This window comes from Rhinopithecus bieti, unplaced genomic scaffold (genome assembly GCF_001698545.2).
Source record: "Rhinopithecus bieti isolate Rb0 unplaced genomic scaffold, ASM169854v2 scaffold_7580, whole genome shotgun sequence".
Taxonomy (NCBI): domain Eukaryota; kingdom Metazoa; phylum Chordata; class Mammalia; order Primates; family Cercopithecidae; genus Rhinopithecus; species Rhinopithecus bieti.
Genome location: NW_016805470.1, coordinates 1,296,512 through 1,315,871, shown reverse-complemented (window position 1 = coordinate 1,315,871; position 19,360 = coordinate 1,296,512). Strand labels below are relative to the sequence as shown.

Here is a 19,360-nt window from a genome sequence, read left to right as displayed (position 1 = left end):
TAGAATCCAGCTGGCACATAAATTAACATTCACATTCACAATGAATGGAGTGTACATTCACACTGATGGAGAAACAAGAACCACTGGGGAGGAGGGGGGAAGTCCCAATAAATAAGCCAAAATGTTAAAAATTCTAGACTTCTGTACTATCCAAGTATTCCATAACAGCCATCTATTATTTATACATAATAAAGAAAATATTAAAGTAAGACTTTATACTAGATTTTGCTCCTGAAGACATGTTCTAATGGCAGGCTAAATTGCTATACTTTGTATATACAGTGTACCCAAATTCAAGGAAGGGTCAACAACTGCTGGTGTTCTTCAAAAAAAAAAAAAAAAAAAAAAAAAAAAAAGCATATTCCCAGGTACTAAGGAAATAAAAGATCAGACAATGGGCTTCACAGACATTTCATAAGCTCAGCTTCCTCATTTGTTAAATCAAAGTTATACTATTAATAGTTTAAAAACTTTTAGAGGAGACTACAGAGCCCATTCAGTTTGCCCTCCTGCTTTCAGAGATGAGACCAATGTCCCAGACAGAATGACAATAACTGGGCAAGCAAAGCACAGTTGTTGGCTTTGCTTCTCAATGTCTGGGTCCATTTTTCTTTCCAGGTACAATGTAATGCACCTAAATGAAGAAAGCACATTAAGCAAACAGTTCCAAAAAGGTTACAATATTAAGATTATTCCAAGAACTATTCAAAATCTAGCCCTTCACTCCATCATGAAAACTGAATGGTGGCATCTGATACTGCCATTACAGGTTTTCTTTCTGAGTACTCAACTCCCTCAGCACATAAATAGGCTCAAGGCTTTAACATCTTTAAAAAACCTCTCTAGAACAAACTACATTCCCAATGCCTCCCCATCCCAGCCATTATTTTCCCCCGCTTTCCTCCTTGTCAATATTCTCAATAGTTCATACTCTCCCACCTCAAACCAGGGGCCTTTGACATAACACCCTCACCTGGCCTCTATAGAAACTGCTCTTGATTCATCAGTCAACGATGATCTCAAATTACAGGATCTGACCACCCTAAAATTCCCATCATCACTCCCTCAGAATTTCTTTTCCTCAGCAGAAGTACCTAGAACTATCCCTTAAATGTTGGTGTTCCCAGTGTTCCGTCTTCCAATCTTCTCACTCTGTACCAGTGGCTGCACATCAGAATTGCTGGGGGAGCTTTCAAAAAATCCTGGTGCCCAAGTACAGCTCAGGTGCATCATAATCTTGGGAAAGAGGGGGTTGGGGCTGAGTTCCTGGAAATGTCTGTCTGGATGTTTGGTTTTAAGCACTCCAGGTGATTCCAATGTGCAGGCAGTGCTAAAAAGCACTCCTCCATCCAGTCTTCTTGAACTCCTCCTTTCTTCCCACATCCATTTCCAGCCTCAGGCTCTTTCCAAACTCCAAACCTATAAATTCCCTTGCCTTCTAAACCTGCATATTCACAAGCACCTCTGATTCAAATAATCAACACTCACAGAAATGTTATCTTCTCCCATATCTCTTCTTCCTTAATTGCTTATTTCAATGGATAAAAATTACCACCTACTCATTGAGTTAGCAAACTTTTTCTGTAAAAAGCCACACAGTAAATGTTTGGCTCTGTAGGCCAAACAGCCTTTGTCACAATTACTCATCTCTGCTGTTGTGGCAAAAAAGCAGTCATAGATACGTAGTTTCAGCATAGCTATATTCTAATAAAACTTTATGAACATTTAAATGTTAATTTTATATAATTTCCATGTTACAAAATAGTATTCTTCTTTTGGGTTTTTTTTTTTTTTGAGACAGAGTCTCACTCTGTAGCCCAGGCTGAAGTGCAGTGGCACAATCTCGGCTCACTGCAAGCTCTGCCTCCCAGGTTCACGCCATTATCCTGCCTCAGCCTCCCGAGGAGCTGGGACTACAGGCACCCATCACCATGCCCGGCTAATTTTTTGTATTTTTTAGTAGAGATGGGGTTTCACCGTGTTAGCCAAGATGATCTCGATCTCCTGACCTCATGATCCACCCGTCTCGGCCTCCCAAAGTGCTGGGATTACAGGTGTGTGCCACTGTGCCCAGCTCTTTTTTTGATTTTTTTTCCAACCACTCAAAGATGTAAGAAACATTCGTAGTTGGTGGGCTATACAAAAACTGGCATTGGGTTGTAATTTGCCAACCCAGATCTACCCCCTTGCCAAGCTAGAAATCCTAGTTGTCCCAATTACTTTCTTTTCCTTAGCCGTAGAGTCAATCCTTAACTCTGTTGCAAACTACTTTAACTGTTTATGGCCTCCCCCAACTAACAGTAAGATCCTTGAGGGTGAGTGGAGGTTGCAGTGAACTATGATTTTGCTACTGCACTCCAGCCTAGGTGGCAGGGCGAGATCCTGTCTCTAAAAGATAAAAATAAAAAGATCCTTGAGGGTAAGGACTGTGTCTTAATAATATCCACACAGCCTAGCAGAGTGTCTAGAACACTGTAGGCAATCTTCCTTTAAGTCCTTCCCCTAGTTCAAAACACACAGAAATTCCACCACCATGAAAGGCCATTATATATCCTATTAATTTGAATCTTTCTTTATTCTAAGGCATCAGTTTCTTTTTAGTTTAACTTATTACTGAACTTGATAATAAAGTTTAAAGGGAGGAAAAAACTCAGCAAATTTTAAAATGCATTAAATAAAGGCTCAGGCAGACATGACCCATATTTCTTATTAAGCACAAGTAATAAAGATCATTGCTATTCAATTACTTAATAACTGCTTAATTTCTGTTTTCTGGGTACTTTTTCTGCTTGGAAATTTGAGACAATCAACTTAGTCAAATCTTGGAAGATGTCAGTACAATGGCTGATTACCAATTATAGATAATCAACACATCAAAAAGCAGCAGCTCAACAAGGATCAGAATAAAAATAGGTATTATATATTAAATATGTGTCAAGACACTGTATCGAACTGTACAATGTATATTATTCAAGGTTACCTTCAAAACAGCACAGGAAATAGACACTTCATTTTGAAGATACTACCAATGAAGAAACTATGGTACAGAGTAGTTATTAATAAATAACTTGTCTACAAACAACTGGTACATGGCAAGACTGAGACTCAAACCCAGGTGTATATGATTTCAAAATCTGCTCTTACCCACTAGCTAAACAAAGCCTATAATTCATGTATGTCAACAACCACATGAGGAAAAGAGCTTTATCCAAAAGGAACTGAATGAAAAGTTTTAAAGCCCTGTTTGAAATGTACCATAGCTGTCATATACTCCTATGGATGGTGCAATGTACACAGCCAGTGAGGCTTTCCAATCATGGTCTAACTAAATGAATAAAACAAACAGGAAGAGCCAATTTGTGGATATGGCAGACCCTCCTACCCCAAAGACGGGAAATAAAATCTTTTTCACAAATCAAACAGAGTCCACAAATCAAACAACAGTACCATCCCCAACTGTTAACAGAGCCATTCATAGCAAGTGCCATGCTTACTACGGCAACTACTGATCTTGCTACTCACCACGTTTCTACTTTTCTGCTTCCTCAGGAAGCAGACAGGAAAATCACTCTCCTGATCTATTTTGTAAAGAGGAGCTATCATTTAAAAATAGAGTTTTATAAGTGAATATGTAGCCAGGCACAGTGGCATGTGCCTATAGTCCCCAGCTACTCCAGAGGCTAAGGCAGGATCACTTGAGCCCAAGAGCCTGGGCACCCTGTCTCGTTTTTTAAAAAAGAAGAAAAAGAGAATATGTACAAAGTAATTAATACTTTGCCTGACACTCAATATTTCTCTATACTAAACTCCATCTTTAAAAAACACTGTCTTTTTTTTTTTTTTTTTTTTGAGACGGAGTCTCACTCTATCGCCCAGGCTGGAGTGCAGTGGTATGATCTCGGCTCATTGCAACCTCTGCCACCCGGGTTCAAGTGATTCTCCTGCTTCAGCCTCCAGAGTAGCTGGGATTACAGGCGCCTGCCACTCTGCCCAGCTAATTTTTGTATTTTTAGTAGAGATGGGATTTCACAATCTTGGCCAGGCTTGTCTTGAACTCCTGACCTCGAGATCCACCTGCCTCAGCCTCCCAAAGTGCTGGGATTACAGAGCCACCAAGCCCTGAAGTCTTACTTTTTTTTTTTTTTTTTTTGAGATAGGTCTCACTATGTTGCCCAGGTTGGTCTCTAACTCCCAGCCTCAAGCAATTCTCCCACTTCAGCCTACCGAGTAGTTGGGATTACAGGCATGTGCCACTACACCCAGCTCTATCTTTTTCTAATCTAGTAATACAGCAAACTAGAAAATTATTAAAACTCTCCAGCTACCAAAATCTAGAAATGTTGGATAAATGTAAACATCCTTTGAAAAGCTTAGCTAAGTTCTCAAGGGAGCAGGAAAAACTACCAGTGGCAAGAAAGCAAAAAGTGAACCAAAGCTAAAGCTGACCTCTGTATTGGGCCCAGGAGCATTTGTTAAGACTTTTGAATACCAAGGGAGGAAAGAAGACAGGAAATAGGAGAAGGGTAGGAAGGGCTCTGGAGAAAAAGTCTCTCATGAAATTGTGGCTCTCTAAGGCCCAAGGTCTCAATGAAAATAGATCAGAGAAAATCTACCTTCAAGAATAAGGAGACCCCAAATAAATGGAAAGACATCCTATGTCTTTTTTTTTTTTTTTTTTTCCAGAAAAAAAAAAGCTTTCATGTCTGTAATCCCAGCACTTTGGGAGGCCGAGGCTGGCGGATCACTTGGGGGTCAGGAGTTCGAGACCAGCCTGGCCAACATGGTGAAACCCCATCTCTACTAAAAATACAAAATGTAGTTGGGCGTGATGGTGTGTGCCTGTAATCCCAGCTACTCGGGAGGCTGAAGCAGGAGAACTGCTTGAACCTGGGAGATGCAGGTGGCAGTGAGCCAAGATTGTGCCACTGCACTCCAGCCTGGGAAACAGAGCAAGACTCCGTCTCAAAAAAAAGAAAAAAAGAAGAAATTAAAAAGCTGACCCTAAAATTTATATGGAATGGCAAGGGACTCCGAATGGCCAAAACAATCCTGAAAAGGAAAAACAAAGTTGGAGAACTCATATTTCCTGATTTCAAAACTTACTGCAAAGCATCGGTAACCAAAGCTGTGTGGTAATGGTATAATAAGTGATACACAGATCAATGGAATAGTTTTAAATGAGTCGAGAAATAAATCCACACATCTATAGTCAACTGATTTTTATTATTTTATTTTTTAGAGACAGTGTCTCATTCTGTCACCCAGGCTGGAGTGCAGTGGCACAATCAGAGCTCACTGTAGCCTTCACCTCCTGAGCTCAAGTGATCCTCCTGCCTCACTCTCCCCAGAGGCATACACCACCATGGCCAGCTGGTGATGAAATACTGGCTTCAAGCAATCTTGCCATCTGGGCCTTCCAAAGCTCTTGGATTATAAGCATGAGCCACTATGCCCTATTGTTAACTACTTTTTGGGAAGAGTGCTAAGACAACATTCAATGGGGAAAGAACAGGCTCTTCAACAAATGGCACTGGGACAACTGGATATCCACATGCAAAAGAATGAACCCTTACCTCATACCACATATAAAAATTAACTTGGGACTGAAAGTGATGGCTCACGCCTGTAATCCCAGCACTTTGGGAGGCCAAGGTGGGCATGGATTACTTGAGTCCAGGAGTTCAAGACAAGCCTAGGTAATAACAGTGAAACCCCATCTCTAGAAAAAATACAAAAATTAGCCAGATGTGGTGGCACAAGCCTGTGATCCCAGCTACTTGGGAGGCTGAGGTGGGAGGACAGCTTGAGCCCAGGAGGTCAAGGCTGCAGTGAGCCAAGACTGTGCCACTACACTCCAGCCTGTACCACAGAGCAAGACCCTGTCGCAAAAAACAAAACAAAAAAAAAATCAAAGTGGATTAAAAACTTAAAAAGCTACAACTATAAAATTATTATTATTCTTTTTTTTTTGGAAACCAGAGTTTCACTCTGTGGCTTAGGCTGGAGTGCAGTGATGCAATCTCGGCTCACTGCAATCTCTGCCTCCATGGTTCAAGTAATCCTCCTACCTCAACTTCCCGAGTAGCTGAACAGGCACACACCATAGGCTAATTTTTTGTATTTGAGTAGGGATGGGCACCATCTTGCCCAAGCTGATCTTGAAATCCTGGGCTCAGGCAATCCGTCTGTCTCAGCCTCTCAAAGTGCTAGGATTACAGGCATGAGACAACGCACTTGTTCTAAAACTATAAAATTATTAGAAGAAAACATAGGTAAATCTTCATAACACTGAATTTGAAAACGGATTTTTAGATATTGCACTAAAAATCATAAGCAACAAAAAAACTGACAAATTGGAATTCATCAAAATTTTGAAAGACAACCTATGGGATGCAAGAAACTATGTGTTAATCAGATAACACATATCTGATAAGTGTCTAGTTATCAGAACAAAGAACTCTTACAATTCAATAACAAAAAAGACACCTCCCATACAAAACAACAAAAAAGACACCTCCCATACAAATATATGTATACACATATTTACATTATGTAATATGTTATATATTATATATTATATATATTTAGTGAAATATAAAAATTATATGAAATTCAAACTTCTGCATCCATAAAGAATGTAGCTGCACTCATTCATTTCCTACTGTCTGTGGCTGGCTTCAGACAACCTTTTGTGGTTTTCATTTGTTTTGTTTTGTTTTTTTTTGAGATGGAGTCTCACTTTCATCCAGGCTGGAGTAGAGTGGCATGATCTCGGCTCACTGCAACCTCTGCCTCCCGGGTTCAAGTGATTCTCCTGCCTCAGCCTCCCAAGTAGCTGGGATTATAAGTGTGCGCCACCACGACAGCTAATTTTTGTATTTTTAATAGAGATGCGGTTTCACCATGTTGGCCAGGCTGGTCTCAAACTCCTGACCTCAGCCTCAGCCTCCCAAAGTGCTGGGATTTACAGGCATGAGCCACTGCACTAGGCCTGTTTTGTTTTCTGAAACAGGATTTCACTCCATCACTCAGGCTAGAGTACAGTGGTGCAATCACAGCTAAATGCAACTTCGACCTCCTAGACTCAAGGGATCTTCCCTCTCTATCTTTTGAAGGTTACATTAAATAATGTACATTATACAGTCTGACACAGTGCCTGATACAAAACTACTTAATAAATGGTACTTATAGGCCGGGCGCGGTGGCTCAAGCCTGTAATCCCAGCACTTTGGGAGGCCGAGGCGGGTGGATCACGAGGTCAGGAGATCGAGACCCTCCTGGCTAACACGGTGAAACCCCGTCTCTACTAAAAAATACAAAAACTAGCCGGGCGAGGTGGCGGGCGCCTGTAGTCCCAGCTACTCGGAGGCTGAGGCGGGAGAATGGCGGGAACCCGGGAGGCGAAGCTTGCAGTGAGCCGAGATCACGCCACTGCACTCCAGCCTGGGCGACAGAGCGAGACTCCTCCTCAAAAAAAAAAAAAAAATGGTACTTATATATTATTATTCTGATCCTTGTTGAACTGCTTTTTGATGTGTTCTGGTTATCCATAATTGGTAATCAGCCACTGTACTGGCTGGCAGAGTGGAGTGGCTTATATAGCTTTCCACTGCTGCTCAGTATAGCACAAATCACAGTGACAAAGTTATAACTCAACAGCATGTTTGGTGCCACACATGTATATTGTCACACTGTGACATTTTATTTTTTTATTAATGCATAACTGTTAGTTATCAGTAACTAAAAGTAGTTATTATTTTGACATGTTATTAGTACATAACTATCATTAGTTATTAGTGCATAACTATCATGTCAAAAACAAATGCACTTTGAATGTCATGTTTTTTATTTAATTTTTTTTTTTGAGACGGAGTCTCGCTCTGTCGTCCAGGCTGGAGTGCAGTGGCGCGATCTCGGCTCACTGCAAGCTCCGCCTCCTGGGTTCACGCCCTTCTCTTGCCTCAGCCTCCCGAGTAGCTGGGACTACAGGCGCCTGCCACCTCGCCCGGCTAGTTTTTTGTATTTTTTTTAGTAGAGACGGGGTTTCACTGTGTTAGCCAGGATGGTCTCGATCTCCTGACCTCGTGATCTGCCCGTCTCGGCCTCCCAAAGTGCTGGGATTACAGGCTTGAGCCACCGCACCCGGCCTAATTTTATATTTTTTAAAAACTAGAGATGGACTTTCACTATGTGGCCAAGGCTGGTCTTAAACTCCTGGGTTCAAGCAATCCTCCCACCCTGGCCTCCAAAAGTGCTGGGATTACAAGTGTGAGCCACCACACCCAGCCTGAATGTCACGCTTTTAAGGCACAGTGGAGGGTATGCATTGTTTTATTAAGACAAGATAGGAAAACATTTTATTATGCAATGATTCTAGTCATCCCTTGGTATCTGTGGACCAACTGTGGATACTAAAATCTACGCATACTCAAGTCCCACAGTGGCCCAGAGGACACAAAAATTTCACTGTTCTGTATCTGGGGGTTTCCTCAAATAACATATTTTTGATCCACGTTTGGTTGCAGATGTATAAACTGCTGATTATATTTATCGAAAAAAAATCCTCATATAATTGGACCTGTGCAGTTTGAAACCATGTTGTTCAAGGAGTCAACTGTCTATCTGTGCTAAAAGAATTCAAAATACATCAATGTTACCAAACTAAGGACTGATCACAGTATTTCCGATTCACAGGAAAGCAGTGGTCAGAAAAATTTGAAAATTTAAAGTACAATATTTCATCACAGCAAGGAGGGAAGGTAAGGAATAGAAAGTAAGTTTCTAAAGGGGGAAGTTTCTAAGTAGCTCATTTGTTAGCAAAGCAAGAAAAGTAATATTCTAGTGATAAGTTAATTAAATCATGAAGAAGCTGAAGAAAAGTATCCAGAGAAAATAAACTTGTTTAAGAATATTAATTAGCCTTTCTCTAGGCTTTCTCCAGACGGCTAACAAAAAAAATTTTTTTAATTTAATATAAGATAATTAGGGCTGGGCGCGGTGGCTCAAGTCTGTAATCCCAGCACTTTGGGAGGCCAAGACGGGCGGATCACGAGGTCAGGAGGTCGAGACCATCCTGGCTAACACGGTGAAACCCCATCTCTACTAAAAAACACACAAAAAACTAGCCGGGTGAGGTGGCGGGCACCTGTAGTCCCAGCTACTCAGGAGGCTGAGGCAGGAGAATGGCGTAAACCCGGGAGGCGGAGCTTGCAGTGAGCTGGGATCCGGCTACTGCACTCCAGCCTGGGCGACAGAGCGAGACTCTGTATCAAAAAAAAAAAAAAAAAAAAATTAAAAAAAAAAAGTATTAGCCTTTTGACAAAACCATTTGCTCTAACAGTTGAAAATATTAGGAGCAAGATCAATAATCTGTTTTTTTTTTTAAAAAACAAGGCAATTGAGGTTAAGTAGATTTCCATCTCTTTTGATGAGTTTGATAGATGTTACAATACTGTTCAGATGTTTATTCAAGGAGTCAGTGCCAAGTTTANTATTAGCCTTTTGACAAAACCATTTGCTCTAACAGTTGAAAATATTAGGAGCAAGATCAATAATCTGTTTTTTTTTTTAAAAAACAAGGCAATTGAGGTTAAGTAGATTTCCATCTCTTTTGATGAGTTTGATAGATGTTACAATACTGTTCAGATGTTTATTCAAGGAGTCAGTGCCAAGTTTAAAACAACTGAAGAATGAGCTTCTATTAATAGTCTGTGTTGAACAACTACAAACAAGAAGTTGAAAAAGTATTAATTCCATATAACCTAAAGTGGAATCTCAGATATGTTATCATTGATAACGGTAAAAATATGTGTGAAGCAGAAAAAGGTTTAGTTGGGTAATTTACAAAACTTGTGAAGATGTAAGTTGGTTATTCATGTTTTTTATCAACAGGTATTCTATGAAAAATATCTGAATTTATCATGAATTATTAAACCAACCATGTTAATGGTAAATTTCATTCACTGTCATGGGCTTAACCATTGTCAGAAACAGAAGCTGAATAACCTGACTTGCCCAGGCACACAGCAGTTTGATGGCTGAGCTGTACTAAAGTTTTATCATGCTGTTTTTTTTTTTCCTTTTCAGCTTGGAGCTGAGATTGAAATTTTTCACAACAATAAGACTGCTTTCAGATACTATGATCAAACAATAAATGGCTTTGAGAATTAGCTTTTGCTGTAGATTTTATAATAGTAAATTCAACTTAAAGTACAGGACAGAACAGTACTTATATATGAAACTTAAACTGCTGTTTAGACAACCAACTTTTGAATCATAAGCAACACTGAGCTGCTTTATACACTTTACATGCTATCAAAAGTTAAAACAAGAAGTGAGATCTCCATTCCCAAACAAATTTGCAGTGGATACAGTTTCTTAGCTCAAACTACATTTCCAGAATACTTTTTAGGACCTTAATGTACAAGGAAATTTCTATATTTCAAAATCTATTTAACCGCAATTGTGGAGCTGCTGTCTAACCTTCGATTGGAAGTAATTAAGCAGCAACGAATAATATACTAAAAGGTAAATGTTTGTTTTTTTTTTTTTTTTTTGAGACGGAGTCTTGCTCTGTCACCCAGGCTGGAGTGCAGTGGCCGGATCTCAGCTCACTGCAAGCTCCGCCTCCCGGGTTTACGCCATTCTCCTGCCTCAGCCTCCCGAGTAGCTAGGACTACAGGCGCCCGCCACCTCACCCGGCTAGTTTTTTTTGTATTTTTTAGTAGAGACGGGGTTTCACGGTGTTAGCCAGGATGGTCTCGATCTCCTGACCTCGTGATCCGCCCGTCTCGGCCTCCCAAAGTGCTGGGATTACAGGCTTGAGCCACCGCGCCCGGCCCTAAAAGGTAAATGTTATAAGAAAAATCTAATTCTGTAAATGCTTCCTGAGTTATTAATTAAAATCATATGCTTATGGGCTGGTTTCAATTAATTTGACATGTATGTGTGAAGACGTGTCAAAGATGAAATATATAAAATCTCATTACAGATCTGCATTGATAGATGAATACTTGCAATCAATTTTGATGATTATTGAATAGGAAGCACTAACTCTGAACCCCAATTAAGCAAAATGTTATCACTCCAAAAATAATTCCATTCTTCTCATTAGTATACCTGTATTTCAAAAAATTGTGTTTATTATTTTGAATTTAATCAATAAGAAATTTCTCAAAATTTGTTCTTCTCTTGTTATATCAGAACCTACAAATCCCTTGATTCTACTTCAGCCTGCAAAATCTAAAATATTTACTATCTGGCCCTTTATAGAAGGATCAGATAATTACTTATTTGCAGAAAGGTTTTCTTCAGCCTAAGCATATAAAAGCTTGTCCTCTACCTCCTTCTGGGATTGGTAAAAATTTACCTAACACAAATAGGACTCAGGGCTTACTGGTTACATGAAAAAGTACAGTATATTAGGTAATTTTAAAATGTAACTGAAATATTTGATTTTTACTTAAAACAAATACATGTCACCTGCCAATATTCTGGTAAAAAACCAAGGTCTCTTCTTTAAGTACATTTCTACTGTTTCAAATGTTCTCTCTTGCATATTCATTACTGATACATCATATCCATAAGCCATCATATCCATAATCCACACTTGTGATTTCAAATTTCAGTTTCTTTAAATGGAACAAGAATCTAGGCAACTGTAAGACAACTTAGTATATAGAACGTTTAAGAATTTTATGAGGTCAGGTGCCATAGCTCACACCTGTAATTCCAGCACTTTGGGAGGCCGAGGTGGGTGGATCACCTGAGGTCGGGAGTTTGAGACCAGCCTGACCAACATGGAGACACTCTGTCTCTACTAAAAATACAAAAAATTAGCCAGGCGAGGTGGCGCATGCCTGTAATCCCAGCTATTCGGTAGGGTGAGGCAGGAGAATCACTTGAACCCAGGAGGCAGAGGTTGTGGTGAGCTGAGACCACGCCATTGCACTCCAACCTGGGCAACAAGAGCAAAAAAAAACAGACAAAAAAAGAATTTTATGAGTTCCGCCCCCAATCTTTCAAAATACTCATGCCCACAATTAATAAGACAGTAATCTGGTGGAAAAGGGGATTTATATTTATCTAATTTGTTCAAGATATACAACTAAATTTTCCTAAAAACAACTTTTGCAGTCATATTTCATTAGTTTAATAATGTTTAATTAAATTATGAAATTAGAGTAATAAACGTAACTGGCATAAGCAGATTTGGAACAAACATACTGACCCCTGGAGTGTAAAATTCAACCAGTGAGAGCTGAAAGTAAGATGTGCTAGAGAGCAACCAACTAACCATGAGTGTTCAACTTTTCTTAGGAAACATTCAGTATATTCTAGAGGAAGAAAAGAGTGTGGTAATTTCTGTACTTTGATTATATATACTCTATATCAGTAGTCCCCAACCTTTTTGGCACCCAGGGACCAGTTTTGTGAAAGACAATTTTTCCATGAAATGGAGGGGTGGAGGATATGGTTTCAGATTTTGGGATGAAGCTGTAACACCTCAGATCATCAGGCATTAGATTCTCACAAAGAGCATACAACCTAGATCCCTGGAGTGCACAGTTCTCAATAGGGTTTGTGCTCCTATGAAAATCGAACGCTGCTGCTGATCCGACAGGAGGCGGAGCTCAGGTGTAATATTCTCTGGCCTAATGTTCACACCCTGCTGTGTAGCCCTGTTCCTAACAGGATGGTCTGTGGCCTGGAGGTTGGGGATCTCTGCTCTTTATAATTTGGTGATTATTTGAATATAGTCTAAATTAGAAACCTGTACATATTTTTCCCCAAACAGCCCACTGTTTCAGGATCATTCTTAGTAATTGATCATTTTCTCCCTGATTTTTAAATGCCACTTTCAACATATTCCTTTTTTCTTTCTTTTTTTCATTTCATTCCTTCCTACACACTGACACTTTCACATTCTAAATTCCTATACATATTCAGGTCTGTTTCTGGACTTTCTATTTTTCTCTAATTACTTTTCTTTTCTTTCTTTTTTTTTTTTTTTGGAGACAGAGTCTGGCTCTCTAGCCAGGCTAGAATGCTGTGGTGTGATCTCGGCTCACTGCAACTCTGCCTCCTGGGTTCAAGTGATTCTCCCACCTCAGCTTCCTGAGTAGCTGGGACCACAGGCGTACGCCACCACACCCGGCTAATTTTTTGTATTTTAGTAGAGACCGGGTTTCACCATGTTGGCTAGGATGCTCTCGATCTCCTGACCTCGTGATCCACTCACCTCAGCCTCCCAAAGTGCTGCGATTACAGGCGTGAGCCACTGTGCCTGGCATTGCTTGTCTATTCTAACACAGATGCCAAACTGCCTTAAATAACTTTCTGATATAATTTACTATCTGGAGGGTCAAGTGTCACATACCCTTCCCCCTTCTACTACCCACCAATTATTATATTTAAAATTTTTTCAAAATTTTCTAAACAATTCAATGTACTCTTCTAAATGAGCTCTACATGCAATATGTCAAGTTCTCAAAAAGGTTCACCCCACTGGGCTTACAAATCAGTTTGTATTAAATCTGTAAAATAATTTTGGAAGCAATGATACCTGTGCAATATCTTGGTAATATTTTATATCCTTTTTCTTTTCTTTTTTTTTTTTTGAGAGGGAGTCTCGCTCTGTCGCCCAGGCTGGAATGCAGTGGCGCAATATCAGCTCACCTCCCAGGTTTACGCCATTCTCCTGCCTCAGCCTTCCGAGTAGCTGGGACTACAGCCGCCTGCCACCAGGCCTGGCTAATTTTTTGTATTTTTAGTAGAGATGGGGTTTCACTGTGTTAGCCAGGCTGATTTTGTTCTCCTGACCTCATGATCCACCCGCCTTGGCCTCCCAAAGTGCTGGGATTACAGGGTGAGGCACCGCGCCCGGCCAATATTTTGTATCTTTAAAAAAATCCTTCAGTGAAGCTTCATATTTTTCTTCAAATTAGTCTTGCCTATTTCTCATTAATTTGCACTCTATTTCTGTATCATTTAAAAATTTTTAAAATTCTGCTAGTGTAGCACTTAACATGAATTTAATTTTATAAGAATACATAGACTGGGCACCATGGCTCACATCTGTAATCCCAGCACTTTATAAGGCCAAAGCAGGAGTTCAAGACCAGCCGGGGTATCATAGCAAGACCCTATCTCCAAAAAAAAAAAAAATTTAAAAATTAGCTGGACACGGTGGTCTGTGGTCCTAGCTACTCAAGAGAGGCTGGGGGGGGAGGACTGCTGGAGTCCAGGGGTTGAAGTTGCGGGGGGGCATTTTTTCATCCCTCCCCCCCAGCCTGGGGGGGAAAAAATTAAGTCCAAAAAAAAAAAAAAAAAAAAAAAAGTTATGGAAACCCACCAAGCAAATCCTTAAAAGGGATAGAAAAACAGATGGCTTATTCATCTGGAGTAGGGAGGAGCTTCCTAAATCTGCCATCTCTTATAAACCTAAAACAAACATGCCTTCCTTCCTTTAAAAGTGTTTCACAAATAAGTTCTGTACAAACTTTCTCTGAATTTATTTTCGGCCTTTACAATCCCATCAATAATTCTTTTTTTTTTTAAGTTGGGGTCTCACTCTATTGCCCAAGCTAGAGTGTAGTGGCATTATCATGGCTCACTGCAGCCTCAAATTCCTGGGCTCAAGCGATCCTCCTGCTTCACCCTCCTGAGTAGTGACGGCTACAGACATGTAACCACCATGCCCAACTAATTCGTGTATTTTTTTTGCGGAGTCAGAGTCCTGCTATGTTGCCTAGGCTGGTCTTGAACTCCTAGCCTTAAGCAATCCCCCGCCTTAGTCTCCCAAAGCACTAGGATTACAGGCATCAGCCACTACGCCCAGCCAATAATTATATTTCTCATATATAAATGGAATAGCCAACATTTGCTAAGTGTTCCCTATAAGCTAGGCACATTACACAACTTTGCTCACTTACTCCACATCACAACCCCATGAAGTGGACATTATTTTACAGGTTGAGTATCCCTTATCCAAAATGCCTGGAATCAGAAGTGGTTTGGATTTCAGGTTTTTTAAGATTTTGGAATATTTGTACTACACTTACTTACCAATTGAGCATCCTTAACCCGAAAATCCAAAATCCAAATGCTCCATGGAATAAGCATTTCCTTTGACCAGTCATGTAGGCATTCAAAAAGTTTCAGATTTTGGAGCATTTCAAATTTCAGATTAGGAACACTCAAACTACACTATCTCCCATTTTGCAGATGAAGAAACTGAGGCACAGAGAGGTTAAGTAACTGGCACAAGGTGACATACCCAAAAAGTAGCAGAGATGGGATTTGAACCCAGGCAGCCCAGCTTCAAAATCCACAAAATATTATGAAGTCATATTTTCATTTCATTAGTGGGTTGGCTTTAATGGGCCAGTTGAAAACCTTCATTGTGCTCATTATAAAGCTCAGCACATCTACAATTCAACATTTTGAACTCTTAAAACAAAAAATAAAAACCTCAAATTAGAATTAGTAAAATTCTAAAATTAAAATCTAAACTTCAATATTCTAAAAAAGAAACCAATTGTTCTATATTTTATAGGTCCTTCTTTTTAGACACAAACCTTGGGTTAAATCACTGCAGTTTTGTTTAGTAACCTGTTAATACTTAACTGAATCATTTAAATCTATTCAAAAATGTTCCCAAGCCTCCTCTAGGATGACCTGGAATCATTTGGCATCAATCTTCCCAATATCTATTATTAAAGAATCTCATGCTTTTAAAAGAAAGAATCAGACCAGTGCTGGCAGCTGCCAAGAATGAGTTTACTGCGGGTTTCCATGACTGCATCAATCTGGGACTAGCATAAGTGAGAAGACATATCCTTGGAAACCAACTCTTTGCTCCCCTCAATTAAGAAAGGGAGTAGGAAAAAAAGAAAGAAAGCAAGCTTCTGAATAATTTGATTTGTGTTGAATGTGCCCGTTGCACATGATAACCATGGGTGAAAGTTGTGCAATCAAAATTGTGGTAAAGTTACGAGGTGTTTAGTGTTTACCGAGAATATCTTATGATCTGTATAAAACATTTTGGTTTCAATCTTCAAAAAAAATCATAATTGGACAGGCAAGGCGGCTCACACCTATAATCCCTGCACTTTGGGAGGCCGAGGAAGGTGGATCACCTGAGGTCAGGAGTTTTGAGACCAGCTTGACTAACATGGTGAAACTCCATCTCTACTAAAAATACAAAAATTAGCCGGTGTGGTAGTGCCCACCTGTAGTCCCAGATTCTCAGGAGGCTGAGGCAAGGGAATCACTTGAACCTGGGAGGCAGAGGTTGCAGTGAGCTGAGACTGCACCACTGCACCCTAGCCTGGGTGACAGAGTGAGACTCTGTATCAAAAAAAAAAAAACACACAATAAAAGCTGTACCAACAAGAATTTTATGAATAAAATACCTAAATGGGAACAATATTTACTGCTACTCAGTATCTTTACTGTTCAATTGCATGCTAACACCTGAATTCTCCACATACACCCTGTATGCTCTAGAAGTACTCTTTTAGGTATTGCATATTGTAAAATTTCAAAACAGAAGATTTTTCCAAATTAGGGAGCAGAGTCAATATAGTTACAATAATACATATACTTTATAACATAACAGGTTCATTCATCTCAACTACATTCCTAAGGCAAGAACTTACAATAAGAGCAAATGAGTTTTAACAACATATATTAAATACAGACTCCCTTTCTTAGATTAGGAGTCATACTACCCCTCCTTCCCTGGAGCTATAAATATACTTCCTGCCATCAATAGCAATAGCTGAAGCAACCTCTCTGTTCAAAGGAACTAAAAATACATTATTGTACATATCCTCCCTTCAGCTACCCACCCACCATTACAAGAGGAACTGACGGAAACGTAAAAGCTGTGTAAAGTTCAGCTGAGAGCAGTGTAGACTGTAATTTTCCTCAAGAAAAAAAAAAAGGCCGGGAGCGTTGGCTCATGCCTGTAATCCCAGTAATTTGGGAGGCCGAAGCAGGTGGATCACAACGTCAGGAGTTTGAGGCCAGCCTGGCCAAGATGGTGAAACCCCGTCTCTACTAAAAATACGAAAATTAGCCGGGCACGGTGTCACGCGCCTGTAATCCCAGCTACTCCAGAGGCTGAGGCAGGAGAATCACTTGAACAGGGAGGCAGAGGTTGCAGTGAGCCGAGATTGCGCCACTGCACTCTAGCCTGGGTGACAGAGCAAGACTCCATCTCAAAACAAAACAAAACCAAAAAACAAAATTAGGCTAGCTCCAACTGAATGATGTTAAGGGAGGTAACAATCAACTATTTCAGTCAGGGTAAATTTTTTATATTTTGGAGAAGCTGTTATTAATTTCTATTTTTCTCACTCAGTCTGGTCTCAGACTCCTGGGCTCAAGTGATCTTACTGCCTCAGTCTCCCAGAGAGGAGGAGCTTTTTTTTTTTTTTTGAGATAGAGTTTCACTCTTGTTGCTCAGGCTGGAGTGCAATGACACGATCTCAGGTCCCTGCAACTTCCACCTTCTGAGTTCAAGCAATTCTCCTGCTTCAGCCTCCAAAGTAACTGGGATTACAGGTACCTGCCACCACGCCCAGCTAATTTTTTGTATTTTTAGTAGAGATGGGGTTTCACCATGTTGGTCAGGCTGGTCTCAAACTCCTGACCTCAGGTGATCCACTCGCCTTGACCTTCCAAAGTGCTGGGATTACAGGCATGAGTCACCGCGCCCAGCTAAGAAGCTTTTCTTGATCACGTTATATTTTGTATTTCATTAACTGTTATTTGAGAACTGGTATTATCTAACTGAATCACAGTAATGGAAATTTATGAGTATCAAAACCATGCAAACTGAGTACTACCTATATGTAACAATGGCTCATGGAACTTGAAGGAGTGATCAGCCAGCTCATTCAGTGTGGCTGGGGGCAAGAAAATGACCTACATAGTCAGGAGATTGTCACCAACAGGAATATGAGTAAAAAGGACAATGAGAGAGCCGAGCATAGTGGCATGTGACTGTGGTCCCAGATACTCAGGAGTCCAAAGCAAGAGGATGGCTTGAGGCCAGGAGTTTGAGGCAACAGTGAGCTATAATCGTGTCACTGCGCTACTGCCTGGGTGACAGGGCAAGACCCCAGAATGAATGAATGAATGAATGAAAAAAAAAGGAGAGGCAGATTTTTCGTTTTGTTTTGGTTTTTTTGAGATGGAGTCTCACTCTGTCACTCAGGCTAGAGTGCAGTGGCGCTATCTCAGCTCACTGCAGCCCCCACCTCCCGGGTTCAAAGGACTCTCCTGCTTCAGCCTCCCAAGTAGCTGAGATTACACGCGCCCACCACTACAACACCTGGTTAATTTTTATACTTTTAGTAGAGATGGGGTTTCATCATGTTGGCCAGGCTAGTCTTGAGCAACTGACCTTAAGTGATCTACCTGCCCTGGCCTCCCAAAGTGCTGGGATTACAGGCAAGAGCCACTGCGCCTGGCCTCAGATTTTTCAATGTCAGAAAAGGGAAACACTAGAAGAAACCCCATTGTGTTGGATTGGAATTAAGAGCACTGGAATGAAATCATGTCTTTAAATATTTATAGGGAGATACAGATGTATATATGTATGTATAGACATGCATACATATCTATATAATCATTCTTGATATTCTGTAATTGATGATTTAGCATCTTGAAAGGATGGGCCAAATTAACGACCAAAGTTGTTTACATTCATACCATCCCTGTTTTTGAGGCTGCACAGAAATCGTATAACAAACCCTCCAACTACAAATCTCAACATTTGTGTTTCTCTTTCTGCTCAATAGGGGATGTCCCACCTAACAACTTTCTAGCACTTTAACAACAAAAAAAATCTCACCCATCCTTTCCTCTGGTTCTTTCTGCCTCCCCATCATTCTTTGATCACGTTTTTTCTTACTTTTTGGAACAGTAAGATTTTCTGTGGGCTGGGCGTGGTGGCTCACGCCTGTAACCTCAGCACTTTAGGAGGCCAAGGTGGGCGGATCACCTGAGGTCAGGAGTTCAAGACCAGCCTGACCAACATGGTAAAACCCTGTCTCTACTAAAAATAGAAAAATTAGCCAGGTGTGGTGGCACACACCTGTAATCCCAGTTACTCAGGAGGCTGAGGCAGGAGGATCGCTTGAACCCAGGAGGTGGAGGTTGCAGCGAGCAAAGACCATACCACTGAACTCCAGCCTGGGCAACAAGAGCAAAACTCCATCTCGAAAAAAAAAAAAAAAGAATGATGAGGACATGGAAAAAGGACACAGGAGCTAGCTTGAAAGGGTTCCCATAGGCCAATTTGGGACAATTTGAACATCAAAAAATAAATGAAAAAGGAACAAAATAG

General features: G+C 40.4%; 1 protein-coding gene across 3 annotated transcripts in view; it reads right to left on the bottom strand.

The window, feature by feature from the left end:
• Positions 1 to 19,360, bottom strand: part of PTPRA (protein tyrosine phosphatase receptor type A) — a 168,520-nt gene that overhangs the window by 123,862 nt on the left and 25,298 nt on the right. The gene's annotated exons all lie outside the window — the stretch shown is intronic.